Genomic DNA, 14,730 nt, shown 5'->3' with positions numbered 1-14,730 from the left:
AATCCCGGTGGCACGTCTTGTGGAAAGACGTCAGCGAACTCCTGCAAAATGTTAGTGACAGCAGGGGGCAAAGAGGAAGGCACGTCCTCGAATGAAAATAATGCCTCTTTGCACACAAAAGCATAGCAAACAGATTTGCTGAAATCTAGCTCATCAATATCAGATTTGGTGGCAAGTAAACATGCACTTTTCAATTTAATTTCAGAAACAACAGTAGATGGTTTATTATTAGGCTTCATTTGGTGCTCAAATTCTTTTGCCACAATCTGATTTTCACTCTTATTTGTCTCCTGTTTTGCTTTATTAGCTCTATTAATATCATCTTTCAAAATGGAATCAGGAGTCATAGGAAGCAAAGTAATATTTTTATCGTTATGAACAAGAGTATACTGATTGTTTCTACCATGGTGTACAGAATTTTTATCAAATTGCCATGGTCTACCAAGTAATAAGGAACATGCTTGCATAGGTACCACATCACAATCAACATAATCAGCATATGTAGAGATACTAAAATGCACACGAACAGTACGTGTTACCTTAACCTTGCCGCTGTTGTTGAACCATTGGATGTAGTAAGGATGTGGATGTGGTCTTGTGGTGAGAGATAGCTTCTCCACCATCTCCATGCTAGCCAAGTTATTGCAGCTCCCTCCATCTATGATCACGCGAACAGAACGTTCCTTCACAACTCCCTTTGTATGGAACAAATTATGCCTCTGATTTTGCTCAGCTTGTGTAACCTGCACACTCAAAACACGTTGAGCAACTAAACATTCATACCTGTCAGCATCTTCAGGAGCCATGTATTGCGTCTCATGATCAGAATCGTCTCCACCGTGTTCGTCACGTGTAATAAGAGCCAAAGTCTCCTCATCATAGTCACTAGCGGACTCATACCCACCATCCTCAGTAACAATCATCACACGCTTAGATGGGCATTCTCTCGCATAATGACCTCCACCCTTGCAACGTCGACAAATAATATCATGTGTTTGCCCTGTTGATGCCATGGATGAAGAAGAGCTCTTTGCAGGCCCAGAAGGTGTGCTCTTGGCAGATAGTGGTGATTGTGCCTGCTTTATTGTATCACGGTTGGAGGTGGCAGCCGACGGAGGCGCCGGTGTAGCAGAACGTGTGGAAGTAGATGATGCACGTGGTGTCCATGAAGAAGGTCGACCTGCAGAAAAGTTAGTCCGCGCCAATGCCTGTCGATCCTGCACTTCACGTTCAGCTTTACAAGCAAGATGGAATAAACGAGTGATATTAGTATACTCCTTATACTCTAGAATCGTCTGAATCTCTCTATTTAATCCACCCATAAAACGTGCAAGCATAGCTTCATTCTCCTCAACAATACCACATCTAATCATGCCAGTTTGTAATTCCTGATAATATTCTTCTACAGAATTTTTTCCCTGTCTTAAGCGCTGCAATTTTTGAAGTAATTCACGTTGATAATATGGTGGAACCCAACGAGTACGCATAGCAGTTTTCAAAGCAGCCCAAGTAGCCGGAATAGGATATAATCTACAATGCTCAGACCACCAAACACATGCAAAACTAGTGAAAGCACAAACAGCAGCAGGAACACGTCTCTCCTCGGGATATTGTAAACATGTAAATCGTTGTTCAGTTTCTAACTCCCAAGTAAGATATATATCAGGAACATATCTACCCTCAAATGGTGGAATATTCAATTTTAGTTTAGGGAGATGGTCATGATCTCGTACCTGAGGGTGAGCCCTACCATTGCCATTATTTGCATGTGGACGACCTGGTGGTTGCTGTGCTGTTGGTGGCACGTAGTTCTGATTTTGATCAACCCCATCCTCATAATCTCCCACATAAGCATCCTCCTCCACATCAGCAGTAGGAGCCACAGAAGTATCAACAGCAGCACCAGCAGTTTGGCCCGACTGAAGAGGGACACGGCTCGCTCGGCGGAGGGCTGTTTCCCGACGTGGAGGTAGTCGTTGTTGTTGTTGTTGTAGAGGTGCGTTAGGAGCAGCCGGTGGTGGTGGTGGAAAACGCGACAGCAATTCAGCAAACTTGTTATCGAGCTTTGTTTCAAACGTCTTCTCCATGCCATCTATCTTCTCCATGGCCTCTTCAAATCTGTTTATCACATCTTGCACCTGTCCATTCATCATTTGCTGAAACGTATCATGAAGCTCCTTGTTCGTCAAGTTCTCCCAGTCAGTCTCGTCGGCTTGTGATCCTGGCATGGTTAGCAGCAATAGAAACACACAAGAATATGATCCTACAGACTACTAACAAGTGGTGGTGGTGGCGGGTGTCACAAATCCGTCAAGCAAATCTTAAATTCTTACCAGTTCTTACCCAGCAGCAGGCGGTGATCGGCAACCGTTGTAGTCAAAAACTCTCAAAAGCTTGGATAGAGCGATTGCCAGGGAGAGTCAAACGCACGACGTAGATGTATGTGGAGCTGGGAAGGCTTATAGTATGGTAGCAAAAAGGGTCAGCAATAATCAATTCAGAGATGCAAAGTTGAATAAACGCTCAACGACGGTACTGTGCTGGTCCTAGGCTAGACCGTGCTAGAGACGCGAGCCTAGAACACTAACAAAATCACGGCGCTGCACGTAAATAAGGGAAAAGCACACTCTGGCTCCTTTTTTTTTCGCCTCTTTTTTTTTGCGCTCCTTTTTTTGCGCTCCTCTTTTTTTGCGAAAAATCACTATAATGGCGAGTGTCTCAAAACTCTTCCCTCGTCAAACTGATAGGATGGGCACGGAAATTTATTTTTTTCACTTTTTTTTTCGGAAATCAGGGGAGCGACGACGAAAAATGCGACAAAAAATCACTATGATGGCACGTGGCTCAAAAGACTCAGAAAAGCCTAAAATAGGATAGGAAAAAAAAATTGCCCGTGAAAATTTTGGCCTAAAAACTGCCCGGGGTCTCCAGACTCTTTTTTTTCCGAGACCTACGCAGGCAAGGAAACACGACTCGGAATTTAGATTTGATCTCAAGAACAAACCTAATATGAGAAGAACTCGGATTGGTGGTGGATATATGGTTGTGGTATATGGCAGCGGTGGTGGTATATGGTAGCGGTGGTGGTATATGGTATATGGATAAGGGTGGTATATGGATACGGATTGGTAGTGGTATATGGATAAGGATTCAGAGCGGTGGCGGATAAGCAAAAGTGGTAGATGGGCGATGATGATGGTGCGGCGGCGGCGTGACAACTTATGACCAGAACTCGAAACTCTAAAAGACTAGACTCTAAGACCAGCAACTTGACACGACGATGCAACCGCAAATTCAACAAAGCAAAAACCCTAAAAAGATTATGCAAAGGCTCAGATTGGTTCGGATATGATGAACTAACCCTATTTTTTGTGTGGCTTTTTCGTGGACTGTAGGTATGAAGAACAGACTCGATCTAATCTACGAAACCTGTAAAATCTCACCGAGCAACCTGGAAATCTGATACCACTTGATAGAGGCTAAGGTGTCCCGATGTTTCGATGAGATGGTGGCTATCGTTTTCTGTGGGAGTGACCTTGACGATCCGACTACGAACGTGCGAGACGTCGCGCCTTAGCAATCGCTAAACCAACTTCCGAGGGTTATTGACCACGCCGGAGCACGATCAACCTGACCACGAGGGTCTGTTTCCTGCGAGCAAACGAAGAACAAGCAAGAAACTGAGATTGCAATCGGGATATTGCGAATATAAGATGAAAGCTTTATTGATCAAGGTGGGGTTCTGTGACGTCTTGGTCTGGTCGTTGGACACAAACGAAGTACGCGAAGTTGCAGCTATGGCGAACTTTTAATCTAAACAAAACCCAAAGTCTAAACGACGCCCTAAGGGCTGTATATATGGAGGAAGAGGGGGGAATTTCGTGGCCCTTGAGGGTGGGGTCCGAAACCAACCCTAACTCTTGTTTCCCCACACATACGGATCTAAAAATAGCCTATACTTAAGTATTTCGAAATTACATGGGCCTGGCCCATTAATAAAGTGACGCATCACCTAGAATAGCCTATGGACGAATATTATGAAGTGGCATCTTGTATATTTCGTCCAAGGCTTCATGCACTCCTTATGGCGGCTTCAAAGTCCTGAAATCATCACTTGTAACTCCGTTCTTGATCCCCTTGCGCATGCCATCAACTCCATGCGTGTTCTTGCTCCAATGTTCATCCTTCTCCAAGCTAGGCCCTTCATTTGTAAGCAAAACAAATGTATCCAATTTAGGCAGCATCATAATCTCATGAACATTAGAATCATTACCAAGAAACGAAAGTACCTGGTAATTTAATTGGCGTGCGCGAGCTCTAGTAATTGGTCCAGTATATGTAACAGTAGGGGCTGTGGATGTAACAATGGTATTGATGTCCTCATCAAAGGCCCAACATTGGTTTTACCTTCTGCTCAACATAATAACTTAACATGATAATAAACTTGACGCATAGGGAGTTAGCGCTACCCGAGGTTTGTTATCCAACCTAATACAGGGGCCCAGTGCTAATGGTGTTGGTCCCAAACTAGAGCACCGTGCGGGACCGCCTCTTGGCAACTTGGGGTATATGGTACCTGTACGCTTCGCTCATCCGTCGTGGCCTGAGGCGAGATACGTGCGGCTACTATTAGGGTGTCGGCATGTCGGGAGGTCTTACTGGACTTGTTTTACCATTGTCAAAATGTCTTGTGCACCGGGATTCTGAGTCTGATCGGAGGGTCCCGAGATGGAGGATTGTCTCCATGGATCGTGAGCTTGTCATGGGCTAAGTTGGGACACCCCTACAGGGTTTAAACTTTCGAGAGCCGTGCCCGCGGTTATGTGCCAGATGGGAATTTGTTAATAGCCGGTTGTAGTGGACTTGAACTAAACTCAGATAAAATACACCAACCGTGTGTGTAACTATGACTGTCTCTTTTCGGGTGCGTTCGAGAAGAGAACACGGTTCGGTTATGTTTGAACGTAAGTAGTTCAGGATCACTTCTTGATCATTACTAGTTTGCGATCGTTTGCGTAGTTTCTCATCTTACTCCTGTACTCGTAAGTTAGCCACCATACAATGCTTAGTCGCTTGCTACAGCCTCACAACTTATCCATTCCATACCCATTAAGCTTTGCTAGTCTTGATACCCATGGTAATGGGATTGTCGAGTCCTCGTGGCTCACAGTTTACTACAACAATAGTTGCAGGTATAGGTAATGCGATGACTTGATGTGAAAGCGATGCTTGATTGCTTTTGGAGTTCTTCTTCTTCGATCAAGGGATTAGGTTCCGGGTCAAGGAACCTGGGATTAGCAGGGTGGATGTCGTTCTTCTTTTTTTGTTTGATTTCATCCGTAGTCGGATCTTGCTCTTATGTATGATGATTGATGTGTATTTATGAACTGTTGTATTCATGTTGTAGCTTGTGGCAAGTGTAAGCCTTTATCTTGTATTCTCATCTATTCAATACATGGTATGTTGTAATGATATCCACCTTGCTAGGCGCTCGAAATGCGGTTGTGCCCCAATCATGAGTTCATCACGTCATTGGGATAGAATCGCATCTTGGGCGCTACAAGTAATACGTTCACCCACCGTATTATTTGCTGTCTTGAGAGAAGCCTCTAGGGAAACCTATGATCCTGGGGTCTATTTTCCATCATATAAGTTTCCGATCTACTCTTTTCCATCATATAAGTTTCCGATCTACTATTTTGCAATGTTTTACTTTCCGATCTATAATCCAAAAATATTTACTTTATCGTTTATCTATCTCTATCAGATCTCACTTTTGCAAGTAACTGTGAAGGGATTGACTACCCCTTTATCGCGTTGGGTGCAAGTTGTTCGATTGTTTGTGCATGTATTAGGTGATTTCTGCGTTGTCTCCTACTGGATTGATACCTTGGTTCTCAAACTGAGGGAAATACTTATCTCTACTTTGTTGCATCACCCTTTCCTCTTCAAGGGAAAAACTAACGCAAGCTCAAGAAGTAGTAGATGCTTGCATGCATCAGAACTAGCAGCAACAGTGGACGGTGCTGCGGCAAATTTGTCAACTGGCGGCTCATGAATCTCTGCATTAACGGATGTCGACAGCTTCGAGTGAATGCGTTCTAGTGGGTCTTTAGTACTGCGATTGGTCGAGTGTGAACTAGTCTTCTTTACCCTACAAAATTTGTGGAATGAAAAGACGACCATTAAACATAACACATGAAGGAAAAAAGATGAGATGCAGGAACAAGTGATTGCCATGTCAGTAAACTTAAAATGCCATGTGTGGTATGCCAGAGTTGCCATTTGAAACAAAGAAGGAATTGACATACATGTTGTACAATGGTTGCTATGTGTCAAAGTTAGTAGTGGCCATGCGGGACAAACAAGAGTTGGCATGTGTCAAAGTTAGTAGTTGCCATGCGGAACAAACAAGAGTTGCCATGTTGGAAGCAATAAGGTTGCCTATGATTACGGAATGCATCGAACAAATTTAGTGTGAAGATTATCAATGAGTTGTCATGCTCAACATGCTGCAATTACCATGAAAATTTCAAATAAAATGTATTCCATATTGCGACACATTGAAAATAGCTCGATCACAAAAAAATTCCAAAAAAGAAGAACCCACCTCCTGCTTGTTTTCCTCAAGTCTTCCAGCACAACAGGATCCCCGGTATCGAACGACGATGTGTGAGGAGACGATCGAGTGGATGTGACGGCAGCAGCAGTGGGTGCCCCTTGTTCAGCCGGGCAGAAACACGAGAGGGCATGGCTGCTTGTTTCTGTTTAATTGATCGGCCACCAGCTGTCGCCTCACTGCACGCAAAAGGAAAAAAAGAAAAATGCAAAAAGCCAAGTATGAGAACGCAAAATCATGGCGTACATATCACGAAAAGATGGTGGGATAAGAAGAGCGAGTGATACAATAATAAACAGCAAACCTCCTTCTAGCAGCAACAGGATCGATCCTACACCTCTTGCCACCAGGGCCCTAAGTACATCCTCTGGAGCCCTACCCCTCTTCGAGGGAGAAACAACCATGTCTCCCGTAACAGTTGAGGCAATGCCTCCCTCTGGTGGAGGAACATTCGTTGGAGCCTTACCGCTGTTACCTCCTACACGAACTTCCCGAGGTTCATCATGGTTAGTGTCATGTTACACATTCTCCGTGTCATCGTCACCATCCTTGCCGAGGCCAGCATCCAAGCCACCGAAAACATCCCCGAATAGCTCCTCTTGCGTGTCTGGGAGCTCCTGAGAACTATTGTAGTCGTACCGGCCACGGTAGTTAGTTGGAAGGTGTGTGCATTCTCCGATAAAAGATGCGAACTACCTCGCAACCGCATCGCTATCAGAACCATTTAATGATGTCCAGCCCTCGACCAACTTCCCAAGCAGGTTGGTCATGCCAAAAGCAAACTGCCCAACTAGGTGCTCAACAGGAGCCCTGGCCGGATCAGAACCAAAAAGTAACAATTTCAAACACATTGGTACATGTGTATAAAAAATAATGCAAAAAACGGTAAAAGAAGTCAAAGCAAGAAAAGATCATTGAAAAACAAATGCATGCTTAATTACCTCGGCGGGACAAGATGGAGCTAAATGCACATCCATCCACTTGCCGAAATTTTGTGGCCCACCAAACACACCATAGTCAATGGCTTGCTTGGCCATCAGCTGGAAAAACAGCAAAAAGGAGAGGTAAAAAAGAAACAGTGACTATGGTCATGGATCGCAGGAAAAAGGTTCGAGGGGGGAAACGGCATAGTTTCCATATGGAGACAACCATACTTGCCATGTGCAAAAAACCGTAGTAGCCAAGTGCTTTATGGTTTGTTAGCCATAATGAATGCATTGAGGTGGACGTATGGAATGCAAAGACATAGTTGAGTACACAGATTGGAATATGGATGAACTATGTTAAAAGCATGTGCGAACAGACAAATTACCATTAGGTGTAGGCGGCAGCCCTTCTGGTACATCTCATTTGCAAATGCATCATGCAGGAAGTCGGCAATGAATTTACACCAATTCATGTTTTTAACATCTTTCAGTTTCGCATGCACAAGATTAAAAAACAAACAACACATCAATATTAAGAAAACCTCAACTGGCAGGAACATGCTAGTACATGACATCAAAACAAAACATGGTAGGAAAAAGAATAGAAAAGGAACATTCACCAAGACAGGGAAGCACTTGTTGCTTGGGCGTAGCGATGTGGTAGGCACAAAGACAGACGAGATCAAGTACATTAATAGCTTCATCTTAAATACCTCGCCATGGGTTGTCATGCCCTCCAACGAAGTTGCAAGCAAACGTATTAGGCATGGGTGCCTTGCTAGGAAACAAACGAAGGAACAAAACTTCCTCAATCTCATTGTTCACCTCATAAGGAACATTGATTTCCCCATGGGGGACACCCAAGGTGTAGAAAACAAATTCATCGTCCAAAGGGAGTCTTCCACGTCCCGGAATGACAAATTCCCTGGATGGAGGGTCGTATATCTCACCGAGCCAATCACATACATGGTTCTCTAGATTTTGGCATCGAATATCCATCAATGCATGCATCCCCATCTCACCAGCAGCTTCCTTCTGATCATCACTAAAACCCTCGGTTAATATAGTTAGGTGTTTTGCGAAGCCCTATTGCGCGAGCATTTCTTCTTCTGTAGAACAGAAAAAGGTCATTCTTTCCATATTTAATATGCTAAAAATAACTACTGACAAATGAATGTAATCTCTATAGCACAATAAACAAGGGGGAAAAAGAACCTCGTCACCATCTTTCGTATGACCGGCCGCACGATTCCATGGCAGTGCCTCCATGAAGTTGTCATCATTGTCTTGCTGGTCGCCGCGAACCATGATGATACGGTAAGAACAAGTACACATAAGTAGAAACAAAAACACGGTCAAAAATGCAAAATAGATGCATGAAGTAACAAGGCAATGGATATCATCAACGACAAATGAAAACTGTCATGTTTGTCGGATTTCGGGTTCCGGCAGACCCTTGAGGTTCGAACACTGGGGTGCGCACGGAGATTTTGCCTCCTACCTACCTGCACCCCTCCGCCTTGCTAAGATCTAAGCAATGGGAAGAACAACTCGAATGACACAGGTTTTATACTGGTTCGGGCCACCGTTGTGGTGTAATACCCTACTCCAGTGTGTGGTGTGGTGGATTGCCTCTTGGGCTGATGATGATGAACAATACAAGGAAGAACAGCCTTGTGAGGGTCTGCTCTTGGCTGGGGCGATGAACTGCTGGGAGGAGTTGCATCACCCTTCTCTCTCTCTCTCTCTTTCCTTCTCTTTTCCTTTTCTCGTCCTTTTTCTCTTCGTTCGTCCCTCTTGTTCTATGGGTGGTTGGTCCTATTTATAGAGGCCCTGGTCCTCTTCCCAAATATCGAGCGGGAAGGGAGCCAACAATGGCAGGCTAATTTGAAGGGGGACAGCTAGTACTAGCTATCCTGACAAAAGTAGTCTTCGCCTGCACAAAGCTCTGGTGGTGACGCCGTCTTGGGCTCCACAATGACCTTCGTCTTGCAGTCCTCCTGGTCTTGGTCTTGTTGCACTGAAATGGCAACCTTTGCCTAATGCCTCGGTACTCCGCGGCTGCGCTTGCTCCCTTTGCACCAAAGAGGAAAGGAGGACGCTGCGCGGGCTGGCACCCGCCTGGCGCCTTCAGTCGTCATGGCTTGCGTCACGGGCACCTCGTGAGGTACCCCACCTTGCTCTCTCCACCTCCTCGCGAGCCAGCCTGATGAGGCCGTGCCTGAGGAAGCTCCATGTCGTCCGCCCCGCAAGGCTTGGACCCTCGCGAGGGTCTTGGGTCTGTGTTGGTGAAGATGGGCCGTGCTGGGCCCCCCTTTGAGCCACGCCGCAGGCCACAGGCAGGCAAGTCTGGGGACCCCCGTTCCCAGAACACCGACAGTAGCCCCCGGGCCCAAGGCGCGCCCAGACTTGGCCGTGCAGGGAGGCGGAAGGGCAAGAGCGAAGCGCCGCGGGCCCTAACAGCCTGCGGCCTTGGGCGCCGCGTGGCGGTCGATTGGACGTGGGCATCTCCACTTCCCCATGGCGCCTCAGCAACTGCACGGATTGGACAAGTCCCTGCATGCAAAGCGGGTCATGATTACCTGCGATCGTGGAGGTCGACGGTTGGCCTTCGCCGCCATAAGTACGGAACGGCGCACGCCCTTCCAGTTCATCCCCCCTTGCTTCTCCTTCTTCCCGGTCCTTGCTCCGTCTTCCTGCGATGGCTCCGATCCGCCAGTTCTCGATGGAAGAGAAGGGAAAGGCTCCCCGAGAGGAACCTGACCCGCTCCCGCCGAAGAAACGGCTCGTCCCCCGTGGCCCGGACGAGGGGGCCATCAGGTGGTGCCGAGGCCTTGGTGCGAGCGGGCACCACCGGGGTTCCCGCTTCCCTTGTATGCCCACATCGAGGGCCCTGAAGGAGCTGATGCTGATCGCCACGGGCGGCGCCGCCGTCGGCGCCGACGGGTCACGAAGGTGTGGGTCGTCCTCCCTGGGGTCCACACCGAGGGCTCCTCCCGAGAGCTCGTGCTCCATGTCGCCATGCCTCCTCAGTCTTGGATTCGCCTTCCTCCCTTCTTCGCCTCCATTGTCCCGCAGGGGGAGCCCCTGGAGCTTTGGCTGCAGCACGCCGGCTGTAGCACCCTCACGACCGAGGCAGAGGTCGCGGTCATTGCCCCGGGCGAGGTCTTCATGACTCGAGGCTGGAGCAAAATCACCCGGGTTTGCAGGACAAGAGGTGCCTTCGCGATCCACTTGGAGTACGACGGTGCTTCGGTGATGTTCTTCAAGGTCTTTGATGCGAACGGGCGCCGGCTGGAGTGCTGCCCCGGGAGAGGTGGCCCGGACCCTGCTGCGGCAAGGACTAGGCCCGCCGACCGCTCCCTTGCCGGCTCCTCAGACGGTGGAGGCGTCAGAGGTTCCAGCGACTCCGGCGAGCTCTTCGCGACTCCGGAGACGAGCGACAACAGCTACGAGCCCCCGAGCCGGCACCGCTCCTAGAGCAGGGCGGGCTCGTCAGGCCGCCGCCGACTCTGATCTGGATGGGGTTGGCGCCGGTGCTTGACGGCCCACTGTTGATGATGGCGTCTTCTGCAGGGGCACGCGTAGTTAGTGTCCCTTTAGGATCTATTCCCTGCGAGGAATCAAAGACGCGTCCGTGGGGGCTTGTAAGGTGCCTGTGATCATGTTTTGTTAATACAACCCTTGTCGTAGAATTGTGCGAGTTTCTCATTCTGTCTTAGCTTTGTCCTCCCTTTCGAACCTCACGAGGGCTTAGTGCTCTGCGCCGACAGGTCCCAGTCCCAAGGCGGCTTCAGCCATCGCTGGTATGCCAGGTCGCGATGCCGTGGTTAAGGCCAGGAGGTGAGCGACCCGGAGTCTGGTAAGAGCCCCTGAGTCGCGATGCTCAGGAGGTCCCCTTTGGCGCACAAGCAGCCGTCGTTCGGTGAGAAAGGAGAGCGGTGTCGTTAACACGGGATTGCATTAGGTGCGGGGGTGGTGCCACGGTAGCTGCTGCTTCCGGGTGGTGACTTATCTTGAGAATCAGGGGTCGCTCTCTGGCGTGTCACCGGGTCCGTGCATCGGCAGGCGCGAGGTTGCTCGGCGAGGTCCTCGCGTGTCCCTCCCCTCTCGCCTTTGCTCCCCTTTCTGCTCTACGTCCTCGGGTCCCGGCCCTTGAGCGAGTCTCAGCCATTGCTGGTATGCCAGGTCGCGATGCCGTGGACAAGGCCAGAGGGTGAGGGCTGGATAGCCAGTAGGAGCCCTGAGTCACGATGCTCAGGCACCCCCCCTTTAACGTGCAAGCGGTTCGCGCGGATGAGAGTGAAGGAGACATCGCAAGGGCCTCGCCTGACGCAGCTCCTTCAGGAGATCCTGTAGACCCATCATAGAAAAAATGAGGGGTTGCCATGACAATTGACAGTCAGCTGTTGGTTTCTTCCGAGGGGTACGAGGCACTGAAGGCTTGACGAGGTGGCGCCATGCGGGGCTGCCGCGGCCAGAGCTCAGCCATTCAGGTTTGTCGGCGTTGCAGGGACGGACCCATGCGCAAGCGTCGTGCCGTTTGAGAGCAGTTCCGTCAGTTGGCGTCAGTTGAGCAGGCAGCTAGGTCGAACACATTAGCCGCGAAGGAGTGGATTCATTCAAATAGATGCTGGGAAGGCGGACATCACTGGGTCTGGCCCGAGCGACTTGGGGATCATGCAGCCCGAGGGGCGCCCCCAACAAGGTAAGCTAACAACATGAAATAAAAGGGATACATGCCGCAGGGACGGACCCACGCGGCCTGGGAATAATGCAGCCCTGGGGGGCGCTCCCAGCTGGAAGTAAAACTTGAAAGATGTCACCTAATGACGTTGAGGACGAAGGGGTGTTGGTGTAGCAGACTCGGTGGCCTGCGGAAGCCGATCCTCACGAGCCCCCAGGCCCAGGGGCCTCAGGAGGCTCCGGAGGCGCTGGTGGCTCCCTGCGGGCCATCTCCATCTCAGCCAGGGCTGCGGAACGCCTGGCCTCTTGTGCCTCCATGATGCCCCTCATGAGGCGCTGGTACGTGACAGCCGCGTTCGGCAAGCCGTAAGGCATGCAAACGCAGCTATGGGGTGGACCTCCACAGCGCCCCACTCGCGAGGGCCAGAGGCGTTCCAGAGAGGCGACTCGGTTGAGCCCTGGTATGTCGATGCAGACGCGCAGCCCACCACCCTCGCCTGGATGGGGAGCCACTACTGGTAGACGACGGCCGCCTTTCATGACCCTTGACTCCTGTAGCTCCTGAATGGCCTTGCTGACGAACTCCTGAGGGTCTGGCTCTCCTTGCCTTACTCCTTCTTGAGGGAAACGTGCTTCGAAGCACACCTCCATGTGGTGCCCAAGCGCCTCCCTCGTGACCCTAGCCAGGTCGGTGGCCCTCCAGGGGAGAGCCCCTAAGCCCTGCCTGAGGAGGGCGACGGGCGCGCTTTCCTATGCGATGGAAGGAGGTTCCCCCTGGGCAGGCACGGGCCCATCGGGGCCTGCCTCCTGAGGGGCTGGGCCGGACAATGTCTTCTTCTTCTTGGGGGCGGTCTCGGGAAGCCTCCTGCTTCCGCGATCTGGGTCTTCCAGTGACGCGGCCTGAAAGGCTCGTTCCAGGGAACACACCGCGTCCTTCTCTTCACAGGGCACCATGATGACTCCGCCACTTCCTGGCATCTTGAGGATGTTGTAGCCGTGGTGAGTTACGGCCATGAACTTGGCCAGCGCCGGGTACCCAAGGATGGCATTGTACGGCAGGCGAATGTGAGCGACGTCGAAGTCGATGAGCTCGGTGCGGTAGTTGTCGCGTGCCCCGAAGGTGATAGGGAGGTGGACCTGCCCAATCGGGACCGTGGAGCCGTCGGTGATTCCGGAGAAGGGCTTGGTTGGCTGAAGCTGGTTGTAGGGCACTTGGAGATTGTTGAATGTTTCCACGGACAGGACATTGAGCCCTGCCCTGCCATCGATGAGGGTCCTGGTGACCACCATGTTGCTGATGATTGGGGAACAAAGCATCGGGAGGACTCCGGCTATAGCCACACACTTGAGCTGATCTGCTGAGCTGAACGTGATGGCGCACGCCGACCACCTGAGAGGGCGCGTGGCTTCAAGCCTGGGGAGGACTGCATTCACTTCGCGGGCGAACTGCTTGAAGATGCGTTGAGAGGCTGGGGCCTGAGCCCCGCCCAGGATGCAGGCGATCGCGCGCGGCTCCTGGAAGCCCCCAGCCCCCTCGTCTTGGTGGCGGTCCTCGTTTCTCCTTGGCTGTGGCGGCAGCGAGGGAGGCCTGCGTTGCCATGCGGGCGATCCTCACGAGGCTGATCCCTCTAGTCTCCCTCCCGAGGCGGGTCTTGCCAGCGATCCTCGTGAGGTTGATCGCGCGACCCTTGGCGCGGGCCACGGTCTTCCCAGCGTCCTGCGTTCCTTCCTCCTCCTCGACCGTAGGCCCGGTCACCGCGGTCGGGGCGACGGCCGATCCTTCCTTCTCGCACGGCTCGGAGCTCTTGACATTCGTTGGTGTTGTGGGTGTGGAGGTCATGGTACACACAGTACCGGCTGCCCTTGGAAGGTTCGGGCTGATCTCTTCCCCGCTTGGTGTCTGGTTCTGCCGCGAGCACGGCAGCCCCCTTGCGCTTCACGTCCTTGGCCTTGGGCTTCTTCTCTTCTGGGTCTGCGGCAGGCAGCTCGAGGAGGGAGAGACGCCCTTCCTCAGCCCTGGCGCACTTGGTCGCCAAGTTGAATAGCTCCAAGGAAGTGCACAGGTCTTCATGCATCGCCAGCTCCTCCTTCATCTTGACGTCGCGCACGCCGTCGGAGAAGGCTGAGATGATGGCCTCCTCAGTCACCTTGGGAATCTTGAGGCGTGCGTTGTTGAAGCGCTGGATGTACTTCTACAGGGTCTCCCCGGGTTGTTGCTTGATGCGGTGCATGTCGCTCATGGCGGGTGGCCGGTCGCGAGTACCTTGGAAGTTGGCGATGAAGCGGGTGCGCATCTCGTCCCAGGAGGAGATCGTGCCTGGAGCCAGGTTCAGGAGCCAGGGGCGGGCCCCGTCCTTGAGCGCCATGGGAAACCAGTTCGCCATGACCTTCTCGTCTCCGTTGGCAGCTTCGATGCCCAACTCGTAGAGCTGGAGGAACTCCGTAGGGTCGGCCGTGCCGTCGTAACGAGGAGGCAGGTCCGGCTTGAACTTGCCGGGC

This window comes from Triticum urartu, chromosome 2, assembly GCF_003073215.2.
Source record: "Triticum urartu cultivar G1812 chromosome 2, Tu2.1, whole genome shotgun sequence".
Classification (NCBI taxonomy): domain Eukaryota; kingdom Viridiplantae; phylum Streptophyta; class Magnoliopsida; order Poales; family Poaceae; genus Triticum; species Triticum urartu.
Note: the sequence above shows the minus strand (reverse complement) of the source record.